Source organism: Alligator sinensis, unplaced genomic scaffold (genome assembly GCF_000455745.1).
Source record: "Alligator sinensis unplaced genomic scaffold, ASM45574v1 scaffold975_1, whole genome shotgun sequence".
Lineage (NCBI taxonomy): Eukaryota > Metazoa > Chordata > Crocodylia > Alligatoridae > Alligator > Alligator sinensis.
Window position 1 is genome coordinate 2,440,217 of NW_005842068.1, and position 15,142 is coordinate 2,455,358.

Genomic DNA, 15,142 nt, shown 5'->3' on the forward strand with positions numbered 1-15,142 from the left:
CCTCTTGTCAGCACGGAGGTGGAAAAGGATCTTGGAGTCATTATTGACTCCAAGATGAACATGGCTCAGCAGTGTGGGGAGGTGGCTAGGAAGGCCAACTGTACCTTGTCGTGCATCCACAGATGCATTTCAAGCAGGACCAAGGAGGTGATCCTCCCCCTCTATGCGGCACTGGTCAGGCCGCAGCTGGAGTACTGCGTCCAGTTCTGGGAGCTGCACTTTAAGAGGGATGTGGACAGCATTGAGAGGGTCCAGAGGATGGCCATTCGCATGATCAGGGGACAGCAGGGCAGGTCCTATGAGGAAAGGTTACGGGACCTGAACCTGTTCAGCCTCCAGAAGAGAAGGCTGAGGGGGGATCTTGTGGCCTGCTATAAACTAGTCAGGGGGGATCAACAGGCACTGGGGGACTCCCTGTTCCCCCGGGCGCCGCCAGGAGTGACCAGGAATAACGGTCACAAGGTGGCGGAGGGAAGGTTTAAGTTGGACATCAGGAGGTGCTACTTCACGGTCAGGGCGGCTAGGGTCTGGAACCAGCTTCCAAGTGGGGTGGTGCAGGCTCCCACCCTGGGGGTTTTTAAGAGGAGGTTAGATGACCATCTTGCTGGGGTCGTTTGACCCCCAGTACTCTTTCCTGCCATGGCAGAGGGTTGGACTAGATGATCTTCCCAGGTCCCTTCCGACCCTAGAAACTATGAAACTATGAAATCCATGAAATCTAAAAGAGAGGGGCAGGCTACAACTAGATCTGGACAGGTTACAGGGGTGGGTGGATGAGAATAGGATGGGATTCAATACTGAAAAGTGCAAGGTACTGCACCTAGGGAGAAAGAACCAGCAGCATACCGTACAGGCTGGGGAATCCCCTCTTGTCAGCACGGAGGGGGAAAAGGATCTTGGAGTCATTATTGACTCCAAGATGAACATGGCTCGGCAGTGTGGGGAGGCGGCTAGGAAGGCCAACTGTACCTTGTCGTGCATCCACAGATGCATTTCAAGCAGGACCAAGGAGGTGATCCTCCCCCTCTATGCGGCACTGGTCAGGCTGCAGCTGGAGTACTGCGTCCAGTTCTGGGAGCCGCACTTTAAGAGGGATGTGGACAGCATCGAGAGGGTCCAGAGGAGGGCCACTCGCATGATCAGGGGACAGCAGGGCAGGTCCTATGAGGAAAGGTTACGGGACCTGAACCTGTTCAGCCTCCAGAAGAGAAGGCTGAGGGGGGATCTTGTGGCCTGCTATAAACTAGTCAGGGGGGGATCAACAGGCACTGGGGGAGTCCCTGTTCCCCCGAGCGCCGCCAGGAGTGACTAGGAATAACGGTCACAAGCTGGCAGAGGGAAGGTTTAAGTTGAACATCAGGAGGCGCTACTTCACGGTCAGGGCGGCTAGGGTCTGGAACCAGCTTCCAAGTGAGGTGGTGCAGGCTCCCACCCTGGGGGTTTTTAAGAGGAGGTTAGATGACCATCTTGCTGGGGGCGTTTGACCCCAGTACTCTTTCCTGCCATGGCAGGGGGTCGGACTAGATGATCTGCCCAGGTCCCTTCTGACCCTAGAAACTATGAAACTATGAAATAGGTATGATTTCTCACACTGAACAAAATAGCTCAGCCTGAATCACCATGCATCTATTGCCACACAGCCTGTTAGCAGTCCATAAAAGCAACATGCCCACACCCTTTTTTTCCTAAAACCCGGAAAATTGTAGTACGTATTATATGCAAGGAAAAGGAATTCCTACGGGTCTGAAAATTTGGGGGGAGGAGAGGGTGCAGCAAGAGCAGCACCTTCCCCCTTTCCACCCAACCAGATTTCCAGACCCATGGGGAGCCCCATTCCCCAACTGCAGTACACCAGGACTGCACACAGGGCTGGTCTGCAGCCCCAGCCCCACTGCGCCAGAGCAGACCACACCCTGCCACACAGCCCCCAGGCCTCAGCCCTTGTGCACAGCCCCCACACCAGGAGACCTCAACCTCTGGTACTTACCTGTACTCCATGGTAAGATTTTTTTCCTTCTTGAGGCCTTCCAAAAAGAGGATGTATGTTATATATGAACAAATATGGTATAAATATCTTATGCACCCCCAAATTGAGCAATTCACCTCCATTCTTTCTTCTACTTAACATTACATAGAAATAAGTAGCAGTGATAACAGACACAGATTAAAACAGATGAACTGCAAAAGAGTACATTCATCTTTATTTTTGTATATATATACACATCACCCTTTACGTGCAGTTCAAGTGCAGTTCTCTTCAACTTCAACACTAAATGCCATCTACATCTCTTCCAGGGTCCTGAAATATCTCCCTGTGCATATATCAATAATATACAATCCTTGCCTCTTCAACCATAGTTCTCAAGCAAGTTTCCAAGGTGCACTGAGCATTATTATACCTTTTAGCTGTCAAATAAGGAAAATGCTGCACATGAAAGATCAGGGAAAGGACCAGGACTTTCCATTTTCCAGCCCAATGCACTATTCACAGGAACCCACTGCCACCCCACTGTTATTCTCAACTAAATCATGGACCTGGACACATCCCACTCAGATGAGATGTCATCTCATATATACATATGGTCAGGGAAGCATGGCATTTAATGCCTAGAATATTCTCTACTTTACACATGCTGCAGTCCCATTGGTTGAAAAAAAATTAAGACTTATTCCAGTGTGTTCTTATACTTGAAGTTTCATTTCACAGGGCAATGGCATTTCAATGATATTTCAGCTGTGAAATAGGATCCCCCACCCTGGGAAAGAGCTTTATAATCATTTGTCAGAATTGTCATTGCAGATCCTCGTGGCAAGAATTTTGACTCATTATTTCCATATAGGATACAATGATAGACACGAGAGGAAAGGTTCAGAAAAAGGAGAGACGCAAATATCCTGGCAGGAAAGCAAGGAATAAAAGGAACACAGAGCACCTTGTTAATAAGATAAGGATGATATGAGAAGAGCTACCTTGCAAGTTGTTTCCTGCTACAAGCCCGGTTCTGCAGAACAGGAACAGGACAGGGGTCCAGAATCATCAGTTCACACATATCTGACAGAGAAGTCAGTTCACACATCCCTGAAGGACAGACTTAGGCCTTGCCTACAGAGTCTACAAGGAAACTTCTGCATGCAAGCGTGCTCACAGCCCCTCTATGGCAGTAAGACCCTCCTTCCTGGTGGCAGGGTCACACCACCTCTGGAGAGGCAAGGGTGCTTCATGCTTTGGCCAGAGTTCGAAATATGGGGGGGGGCTTCAGGGGGCTGAACCCCCCCTAAGAGACAAGAGCCCCACCATAAGCCCCTCCATAAGAGACGAGAGCTCCCAGCCCACTCCACTCCTTTCTAAGCAGCTCAAGCAGTAGCAGCGGCGGCTACTTCCAGCTGCCACCTCTGCAGACTCCCCCGCAAGAGTCGTAGTGCAATTTGAACCCTGGTTCTGGCAGTACACCTGCTGTAGAGAAGCCAGATAGAACCACTAGACATGGAGAGTGGAGTATAAGCTCAGGCAGATTTTGTTAGCAGCCACTGCTGGTACTTGTTTGAACTTCCACACTAGGTAAGCAAAAACAGCCCTGTCTTCAGGCTCCTAACCAGCTATGGGCTCAATCCTGCAGGCCTGTAGCCCTTCCCCAGCAAGCAGATTCCAATGGGGTTAATTTCAACCATGACACTTGCAGAATAAGGCTCTACTGTCTTACTGACACTGGTCTGCATTAATGTACAGTAACAGACACATCACACAAAGTAACGTGTCAGAACATCATGAGATGTGTTCAGTCAAACCATACAGATCCCAGAGATGCAGTTTGAGGTAAGACACAGATTTGCTCATGAGGTTTCCTGTCGGGCAAGAAATGCCAGAAGACACCAGCCCACTGCAGTTATCTGTCACTTTGCTTCCAACCATAAATACAGGCATGCATCAGGAAAATAGCATGCCACACAGCAGTGCAGGCCAGACAGCAGTGCAGGGCTCTGTACACTACTCCAGCAACACGCTCCAACCCCCAAGTCACTTGAGTTAAGATATCAGTTTGGTCCTAATTTTGGACTTTTCCACATTGGGGAAATGCAGCCACCAGTATGCCTGCATTAACTCTATCTGATGGGAAAAGCTACCATGAGGACTACAAGAGTCTGGAACTTGATTCCTTCTGCTTTCCCAGTGCAAAATAGCTTGAGTTGGTTGACTTAACAAACATGCTGCTAAAGATACCTGGGGGTATAGACAGGGGTTTGAAAAGGGTTCCGATAACAAAAAAAAGGCAGAAAGAAGGTGGCTGGCTGAGTGCATCTTGAAAAGATTAATACAGCTGGGAGTTCCCTGTACTATTAGTAATGTATTCAGATGCCAAGAACTTGGGATAAGCATCTAGGGTTATCTGAAACTAACTAGGGTTAATTTAGTCTGGAAAAGAGAAACTGAGGGGGGATTTGATAATGGTCTAGACAGTACCAGATAATTACTCACCATGACTTTAAGGGACAGGACTAGAACACATGGCCTCAAACTGCAGCAGAGGAAATTTAGGTTGGAGATTAGGAAGAATTTTGTGGCTCGTGATCCTTCCAGCCCTCTAAATGCTAACCAACTGCAGGCAGTAGCAGTAACAAAGCCTTCATACATAGCATGAACACATTGGGAGGTGGAGTCCAGTATTTTGCTGTATGCATAAGGAGCAACAGCATGTTGGAGTCCATGTGATACAGAGCATAAAAACAAGAAACCTTTTATAGGGAGCCTTCCACAGTATAGTCCAGGGGTGGCCAACCTGTGGCACAGGTGCCACAAATGGCATAGGCAGCCTACATGTGTGTGGCGTGTAGTAGATTAGGGAGGGGACAGGTAACATGGTGGCAGATAGGGCAGGGTACAAAAAGCAAGGCACCAGATCAAGCAGGGAGCACAGAGAAGGAAACAGAACAGCAGCTTAGGCAGGGAGCATAAAGCCCTGCTTTGGGCATTGAAAAAGGATCAGAGTGGCACTTGGCTATCAGAGTGCAGGGCTAATTTGTGGCACATCTGCCAAAATGGTTAATCTCCGCCGATCTATCCAAGTAAAGGTTGCAAGGGTGGGCTGACAAAAACAGGATGCGTTTCAATACGGACAAGCGCAGGGTGCTGCACTTGGGCAGTAGTAACCGGCAACACACTTATAAGATGGGAAACTCCCTTCTTGAGAGCACAGAGGCAGAAAGGGGTCTTGGAGTCATCAGTGACTCCAAGATGAACATGGGCCGACAATGTGAGGTCACGGTCGGCAGGGCTAACCGGACCCTATCGTGCATCCACAGGTGCATCTCGGGCTACCCACATGATCCAGGGACAGCAGGGCAGACCCTACAATGAGAGGCTACGGGACCTGAACCTGTTCAGCCTTCACAAAAGAAGGCTGAGGGGGGACCTTGTGACCGTCTATAAACTCACTAGGGGGGACCAGAAGGGTTTGGGGGAGACCTTGTTTCCACCAGCGCCCCCCGGGATAACAAGGAATAACGGCCACAAGTTGTTGGAGAGTAGGTTCAGATTAAACATCCGTAGGAACTACTTCACAGTTAGGGCGGCTAGGATCTGGAACCAACTTCCAAGGGAAGTGGTGCTGGCTCCTACCCTGGGGGTCTTTAAGAAGCAGCTCAATGCCTACCTGGCTGGGGTCCCTTGAGCCCAGTTTCTCTCCTGCCCAGACAGGGGGTCGGACTTAAAGATCTACAAGGTCCCTTCTATGATATGATTCTATGAAAGGCAGACCATTTTCCAAGAGGGCTCTTTGATTGCAGTAGCACTACTTAAAGCAGGGGCCAGCAATTATTTCGGGCAGAGGGTCGCTTACTGAGTTTTGGCAAGCCATTGAGGGTCACATGACAGGCAGCCAGGGGCAGATAAATATTCATTTTCTACATTTTTTAGGGGCTCTGCGGGCTGGATAGTATGGCCTGGCTGGCCACATCTGGCCCGCAGGCCACATTTTGCCCACCCCTAAAGGGAAGGTCAAGCTCAGCACATGTGGTGAAAGGTGGCATAACAGACCTAATCCAGAACGTTGTCACTCCCTCTGGAGGGTGGTGACCTATCCGATTTCAAAAGGATTAAGAAACTCTTACTTTAGCTTTCACTCTGCATTTCACTGATCTATGTCACTGGCAACATCCTCCAGGAATCAGAGTGGAATGGGAAAGTCTTATATCAGATGAGTCCAAGAGTTTCAGATTAGGAATGGGCTAAAAGTTAGGTCTTAGAACTAATCCTCCCAGAGGTATAAAGTACAATAAGCTACCCAGAGAAGTAAGAATGATGTTCTGATGATGATGGACCATAAATTATGCAAAAGGAAAGGATTTTTTGGGTGATACCTTTCATTTGACCAACTCTATAGTTGGGATAAAGTTAGACAAGCTTTCAAAAGCATTCTTCTTCAGGTGACCAGAAATTTTAACCCTGAAAAATGTTTTGCATTGAAAAGCTTGTCTAACTTTATCCCAACTATAGAGCTGGTCCAATAAAAGTGATCATAAAAAAATATCCTTGCCCCTCAGAGAAATAAAGCACTCATGCAGTAATATAGCCAGAGATCACTGGACTGGGACTCAGGAGACCCCAGATCTAGCCACAGCTCTGCACAAGGTATATTGTGGATTCTTTCCACTTTTCTGTCCCTCACTTGCCCTATCTGTAAAATGGAAATATGATACTAACCTCTTTTGTAAAGCCCTTTGAACTAAAATGATGACATACTATTATTAGGACCACTATTGCTGCTGCTGTTGATGGTTAAACAGTGATGATTTGCCTGTCAGCATACACAACACAGGGAATCAATGCTCATTTCTATGAAAACTGAGAGAAAGAATGCTACTGACTCAGGTTATACCATTTCCTTCATCAGTCCTTCATCCTCAACTTCCCTTGGATTAGTGTGCATGCTGTCCTAGGCAGGTATCAAAACCTAATATTAGTCAGGTGCAGTTCCATTAATCGAATCTTTTGCAGCATGGACAATCCTCTCCCTTCCATATTAATATTGATTACATTACACATAATAAATTGCTCTTTTCTGCAATGGTTCCTTCACCCCTAATCAAGCTTTTAATTACAGATATTAGGAAGTAGTACTTAGGGATTAAGACTGGTATATTTCTCTCACTTACTCCCCCACACGGGCCTTATATATAGTGACAGTAATAGGTTTACTTAGCCAGACACCTGCTGCTCAAATGTTTCCAACAATCTGTTGTGAAAGGGGAAAAAAAACTTTGCAAGAACAAAAGAAGAAAGGTTTGCAGTACATTTCAGTACAGGAATGTCACCCATTTGACAGACAAGTGATGGCAGGAGAAGTGAAGGAGGGTTAAAACTCTGTTACAGACAAAGATGAAAGACAGCTGTAACCTGAACAACATCTTGTATGTTACCTGAGAAAAGCTAAGGGTTCTGATCCTCTGAATACTCTACCAGGCACAGGGCTCTGGGTATGGTACAATAGTTTTCTGACATGTTTAAAACAGGTTTGAACCTTTAAACAAAGATGGGCCCCAAATGAGCTTCTGAGTCACATTACATGTACATGATTGACCTTTTAAGTGCCACAGGAACAGGGTTCACTCCAAAATACACCAAAAGAACCATGTCATGTGTCTACCATGCAGCTTTTGATTACATGCAGGTTTTTTCATACAGCACTTGCTGACATTTATATATGATGCAAGTATAAGCAAAGGAGAAAAAAAATATTTCCTCTCAGGTGGAGAGATGCAGAAAGGCTGCACTGCAGGGGTATACATTTCTTTTGAAGTTGAAGTTGCCTGATGGAGCAACTGAACCATAAAAAGTAGCACTAATCTTCAATTAAGAAAAGCAATTTTGCCTTTAAATACACCAATCCAAATCAAAAGACTTCAGGAGACTTATTCTATACCCAAGGGAATTCAACAAGGAGCAGAATTTGGCCCTAGAAAGTTATCACTGCATCAGAAATATCCACAACCACTTACATAGCCATTACGCTTCATCTTTAACAAACAGCAGGAACAATCTTATCAACAATTGTGTTTTAATATAACGGTAGGTACCTTTGTACTATTACAGTTGCTATAAACTATATGGATGGGAATTATATTTACTGAAGTAGAGCAAGGGTGGGCAATTATTTGGGCTGGAGGGCACTCAAGGAGTTTTGGTGAGATGTTGCAGGCTGGAAGGCAAAAGGGTGCTGACCCGGCCTGGAGTGACAGGTCGCGGGAGCAACTGATCCTATTCCACCCGGGCCCATCTGACACTCACCTATCGCTAGAAGCACCAAACGGAGCAAGCAGGCAGGGTCTCCTGGGAGAGCAGCCAGGACCCCCACAGGCAGGGTGTGTTCAGATGGGTGAATGGGACAGGGCCGCAGGCAGGCAGGGAATGGCATCCAGGAGCAAAATGGGTGAGTGGGGCCGGGGCTGGGGCCAGGGCTGGGATCAAGGGTTGGTTACATAGCAGGGCCGGGGCCCACAGCAAAGCCACAACCTGTTCCCCGCATGAATCACAGCTCTGCCCTGGGCCCTGGCCCCGCCTACCCGTCCCACTCCCAGATGCTGCTTCCTGCTCAGCTGAGGCCTCATCCCTTTCATGTAGCTGAGCATGTCCTGCCCACAGTGGTCCTGACTGGTCTCCATGGAGACCCAGCCCACCTGCCTGTTCTGTCTGGTACCCCTGGTGATGGGTGCTGAGTAGATGGGCTGGGTGCTCAGGCAGTGGGGCCAGGTCCAGCAACGATGGTGACACTAACAGCAGCAAGTGGAAGGAGCCACCATCTCCGGGGCTGCCAGAAAGCTGAGTCCGGCCAGCATGGTACCCCAGCCCTGCTGCCTGCCCAGGGGCATGACTGGTCACTTGTGCTACAGCCTGCCCCCCACACTTGAGCCAGGCAGGGCCAAGGGGCCCGCCGCAGGCCAGATACAATCCCTTAGCAGACTACATCTGGCCCACAGGCCACCCCTGAAGTAGAGTGTTACAGGCACATTATAAAGCAATGCTATGAGACTAGGAGTCATCCACAGCTACTTAGCTAATGCCATTCTCAGGAGAAGACCCTTGTAAAGACAGATGAGAGAAAGCACAGTAGAAATGAGTTAACTGCTTCATTTGTGTGACCCACTGCCATTTCAGGCAACCAGAGATCATTAAATCAGAGACCTTCAAACTAAAGGAGTAAGTCTCTTTAACATGAGTGACAGAACACAGCTTCCTAGCTGAGAGCTGTTGGTCACAAACAGTGAAGATACACTGTCCAATGGGTTCACTTGCCATGGTGCTATGCGTAGTATGGACCAAGCTGTAGTAACAAATTTTCCTAGCAGGCTTCCATTTATTTTTCATTCGTTTTAATTAAAATGAAGCAGGCGCAGATACTCTAGCTGCAGGTAAGCCAACACTGGTTACAAAAGGAACAGACGGCTATGGAATGAGAGACTAAATAAGTAATTAACTCTATCACTCTCTTACAATTTATGTTAAGAGCCCAACTCATTTGAGAGATAATTGTGGCTGTTTCCTTGATGTTATCCTGACATACCAGAGCAGTCCAGTCTTCAGGACCTGTGACAATGTGGAAAGGGCAATTAATATGGGATATTTGGCTTTCTGGCTCTCTAGAGGGTTTGTTTTTTTTAAATATCTCGCTAGCAATATTTAGTTTTAGAAAGAGAGAGGGCCACTGTGCCCTCTGCTGGACTTCTCAAAGAAAACATCTAGTGCTCTACAGATTTTCCCTTGCCTCACTGGTCAAGTTCCTGAACATAAGGACAAAGAGGCATATTTCCCTAAAATATCCCTAATCTCTTTTAGCCTCTAACATCCCTCTCCTCCACTCAGATGTAGCCTGTCCTCACTTTACTACTGAAACTTTTTCCAAGAGCAGGTTAGACAGACATTTGATTGGGATGGTTGAGTCAGGAATGATCCTGCCTTGAACAAAGGGTTGATTCAGCCCTATTTTCCTACGGTCCTAACTAAGTCAGTTTATCTCAAATCTCCCAGTTTTGGTGTGGTAAATTCCTTGGTAAATTCTGTAGGTGATAATCTCAATTTCCTTTTAATAAAAGGTCCATGTTTAGCCTTTGGGGGTGTTGTTTGTAGCCCTGTTGGTCTATGTTTAGCTTAGGCATTTGAAGAAGAAACCTTGGAGGTGGGGAGGGGAGTGACCCAAATATACTGTACTGCAAATTCTAAAAAACGAAGAAAACGTTAGAGTAGAGATTCTCAACCAGGATGCTGGGGTACTCTGTCTGAGGTGCCATGAGATCCTTTGAAGGGTGATGCAGGAAGCGTGAAGAGATAATGGAGGTGTGAGAAGATAAGCAGATGAGGGCATGTTCAGGCTCTACAGGCCTGGCTGCTCCCTCACCTCCACTGCCAGACCCCTCTGCAAGGATGACTATAGAAAATTAGTTTTTGAAATGAGGTGCTGCTCAATTATTAAGAGTAGTGGAGGAGTGCCTCAAGTCCAGCAAGGGGTGTCTATGGTCCAAAAAAATCTTGAGACCCACTGTGTTAGAGCAATGGAAGCCATTTACATCAAAGGTGCATTGTTGCATCTGCTTGCACACACATAGCTAATGACCAAATAGTTGGTAACTAAACAGTTTTGCAAAATTATTTGTTTCATTCCCACTTATCAGATTGAAATAAATACTTAAGATTTAAAATAAAATCTGGAAGAATCACAAATTTAATTTCCTTCCTACAGTGTAAAGTATAAGCCTGCCTGTGAATGCAACCCAAGCAGTTTCCAGATAAATAACCAAAGACAGTAATTAAAATGAGAACCCTACAGCCAAAGATCTGTGGCCACAAGAGTTGGCAAAATAAGCAGCAAGCTCAGCAAAGCATGTGTTTGGCCCCATCTAAAATGGACTGCAACAACAAAGACACAGAAAACTGTAGTCTGACCATGTAGAAACTGTTTATCAGGGATGCTGTCAACCTGTTTAAGTTGAGGGAGTTTATAATGCACCACGTATTGGAAGGCTTGGAGGTCTCGCCTTTCTTAGGGATCAGCTCCTCCAGTCCTCTTTTAAGACGGGGTTCTATCAGGAGAGGTGAGAAGATTTCTGCAGAAGTCAAAAAATCTGAGAAACTGAATTAACAATAGATAATAATCAAAGGAAATACTGGGAGGCCACGCCAAGCTGAAACTGGTGCAGGGGTGGGGGGCGGGAAAGGAAGCCATTTCCTTTGATCCAAATTCAGAAGCCAAATGTGTTCGTCTCAAAAAAACAATACTTTATAGACAGTTAATAGCAGTTAACAGAATAAATATTACTTGGGGGTTTGATTAAATGCAACTAAAACATATAGTTTGAATAAGACAATGAAAAAAGAGGTTCAAATTAAATTATTTTTCCTCCAAATTTAATCTAAATCAGATCCAAGAATACCTCTGGTAAGCAAAGCAGTCAAAAGTAGATTCAAACCAAGTGAAGACAGAGGTGGCAATCTGTGCTAGTCTGAAATAATCAGAAGGTAGGGCAGGGTAGTATCTTCAAATGGCATTAGGTGAAGTAGACTGTTGCCTACAAAAGTTCATGCCTTTGAAACAGTTAGTCTCTAAAAGGCCACCCTGCCTTTTGTCTGAATGGCAAAAAGAGGAAAATTATACACATAATTCCAGCTAGCAGATGGCAGTTTTTTGCTAGGAATAATAATGAAGAAAGCATATTATTGCACATAACATGAGCACCTTTTCCGCCAAAAATTAACCTTCCAAAATTGGGGAGTATTTCTTTGAAGAGGGAGCGCTGATTTTCTGCCCAGAATAGCAGCACTGACATTTCTATTGAGACAGTGACTGAAGGAGTCAATTAACCTTATAGATCATGAGAGTCTACTTGATTCCTGCTAAATGTTCTTCATTCTGCAGGTATTAGCAAACCATTTTAATGGTCTTGATGTTCCATTAATCAAACTCACCTTTCTTCCACAACTTTGGCCAGGGATTTGTCCTGGTCTCTCTTCCCCTATTTGATAGCTTTGCAGACTATTTTCAGCTCTATTCAAAATTCTACATCTGCCCGTGAAGTCAAAGCTTCAGCAGCTACAGTTTCAGCTTTTGGCAGAACAGCTAAGAGCTGCAGACAACTAAGGTGTGAAAGGGTTAAAATTGTAGCTGCCTGACCAGGAAAGGGTGGGTGAGCAAGCTGAAGATTAGACTCTGTCTGTACTGTATGTAGCTGTAACTCCGGAAAAAAACATTTTTTCTTCATTGTATCTTTCCAAAAATAAGGTGCACCTCTTATCTGGGGGTATGAGGTATTTGAGAAAATACAATACTTCCTATATAGGACCTGATATCAATTCAGAGGACAATAAAGAAACAGTACTTAATGGCCAAAAGCTTCCCAACTCAAAAGCTGGTCCAATAAAAAAAAATCCTTGCCTTTCAAGAGCAATAGAGTAAATTATCCTTGAGGGACTTTGTCAAATCCTTTAAGGGGGAAAAATTTAGTTTAGTTTATAAAGAATTAAAATGAACTTCCATAAAACCTAATAGCAATTAGAAATCCCCTTGTCCGCACAGAGTTGTACCACTTCATCTCCCCCACAACATGGGCACAACTGCACCCCTGGGAAAGTGCTTCAAGCCAGTAAAACTATCCCTACATAAAAACAAGAGTAACTGCACTAATGTAATGCCATGCCTACATTAGGACTGCTTTGCCAGCACAACATATCATCTTATCATTGACAAAGCATTCCTAGTGTGCACAGCTCACACCCACACAACTGTACTATTGCTGGCAAAGTTTATTCCAGTTTCCCAGCACAGTGGCATATGTCAGCAGGGTTTGCCCAATATAATGCCATCTACTCTACAGATTTTTGTTGGCATGGCTCTTTTGGTCAGGAAGCACACCAATTCACACCCCTTACTAGCAGAGCTATGCCAACAAGTTTAAAGCCCCAAATAAATAAGCTGCCTTTACAGCAGCATAGCAGCATCCAAAACAAGGTGTACATGTATGTGTAACAAAAATTGCGATGTTCACATATGCACATGCCCTTATCTAAAGGAGTAATGCTAGTACAACAATGGTGTGTAAACCATGCCTGAAAAAAAATGGTCTGGATTTAACCATTCCCTTGCAGTGCTTGCAACCCACAGAGCAGACTCAAACTTTTCCATATTAGGAGCTACTTGTGCAATAACAAAAAAAGCTTCTCAGTTCCCTTCTCACCTAGATCTGAGGAAAGGGAGTGAAAGGGAGTGATGACAACTCCCAGACTGAGAACCTACAGGCTACAACACAGGAAGTGAAAAGTAAAACTGGACAGAGAGTGAAAGAAAAACCCAGAACTGACTTGTCCCAGACGAATGACCCAGCAAAGAGCACAAATGTGAGATGTTTGAAGGTCTCAACAAGACACAACTTCTTATTTTCACTGGACAGGTTGGCACCTCAGAGACTAACTTTTCCGTGCCTCTTGGAAAAAATTAGCCCTTCAGGTACCACACTGCACTAGCAACCACAAACACAGGATGCTTCAAGGACTCAGCAAGGCACAAGGCTCCTCACAAAAGCTTGTGCTATGTGTACGCACAGTATGTATGTGTGCACATACACACATGCAGATTTTGCACGTGCATGTAGATTTACAATTTTGCACATGCATATACACATGCAGATTTTACATGTGCATGTACACGTGCAGTAAATTCTGTCCATATGTGTGTGTATATATAATCATACGCACATATAGTAGATTGTGTGTGTATACGCACATATATATCGATTTTCTGCCTCTGTGTGTGTGTATGTATATACACACAAATATATAGTATATTTTGTGTATGTAGGTATCCAGGTTGTAGCTGTATCGGTCTAGTTGGTCTAATAAAAGATATCACCTCTACCACGAGTCCTGATTCTCTGTGTGTGTGTCTGTGTGTGTGTGTGTGTGAGTGTGAGTGTGTGTGTGTGTGTGCGCGTGCACACGTAGATATAGATCTATAGATCTATCTATATATACACTAGGCAATTATCCATCAAGAATGATGGGGGGGAGAGGGGAGCAAGCTGGGATGGAGCCATGTGTCCCCACCCCATGCAAGCCTGCTCTTCCCTTTCCTCCTGCTGCTTGGGGTCCAGGGCCATTCCCTCCCTCCCCACCGCAGAGGCAGGGGGAGGGGTGGAGAGGGCCCAGGACTGATGCCAGAGAGGACTAGGCCCAAGGGTAGGGAGAAGCCGGGGTGCCACAGTGGGGGGTGGGAGGGAGCAGCAGGCCCAAGCCAACCTGGCAGTGGCGGGGGACAGGAGGAGCAGGCTCGGGGCTAATGTGGGGAGAGGGGGTGGAGGATGAGTGGGCCCGGCCCGACATGGGGGAGAAGGCACGCTCCTCCACTCCCCCAGCTGCTGCTGTGTTGGGCTACATGGGGCCAGGGCTGCCGCTGCCCCCCCACCGTGACAGTGACAGTGGGCAAAGGGAAGGAGTGGGCCGGGGCCTGATGCAGGGGAGGACTGGATCCAAGGCTGGGGAGAAGCTGGGCCGCCGCAGCGGGGGGAGCAGCAGGCCCGGACTGACCTAACAGTGGGGGGGGGACAGGAGGAACGGGCTTGAAGCCAACGCAGGAAGGGGGGTAGAAGTGGGACCGGGCCCGAGGAAGGGAAGAGGCCTACTCCTCCCCTCCCCCAGCTGCTGCCATGTCAGCCAGGGCCCACTGCTCCTCCCCCCTCACCACCAGGTCGGCCAGCTTCTCCCTGCTTGGGCCCGGTCCCACTCCTCCCCTCCCTACTCCTGCGTTGGCTCCGAGCCCACTCCTCCCATCCCCCCTGCCATGGCAGCCCAGCTTTTCCCCACACTGGGGCCTGGTCCTCCCCCGCATAGGCTCCGGGCCCACTCCTCCCCTCCCCCACTGCCACAGTGCACCTGCCATTCCCCCCACCTGCATCGTGTTGTCCCACATTGGGCCCTACAGGTGGCGACAACGGAAGGGGGCAGGGGTGGGCCAAGGGTTCCCCCGTGCTGCTGCCACCATCACCTGCAAGGAGTAAGGGTGGGGGGCCAGCTCTGGTGGCCTCGGCCCCCTCCGCTCCATCATCGCAACCTGCAAAGAGCAGGGCAGGGGGCAAGGCCCCCCTCCTTCCGCTGCCCCCCCCCCCCACC

General features: G+C 47.2%; 1 protein-coding gene across 1 annotated transcript in view; it reads right to left on the minus strand.

Moving 5' to 3' along the window:
- The window catches only part of PARVB (parvin beta), a 130,713-nt gene that overhangs the window by 114,812 nt on the left and 759 nt on the right, over positions 1-15,142 (minus strand). The window lies entirely within an intron of this gene.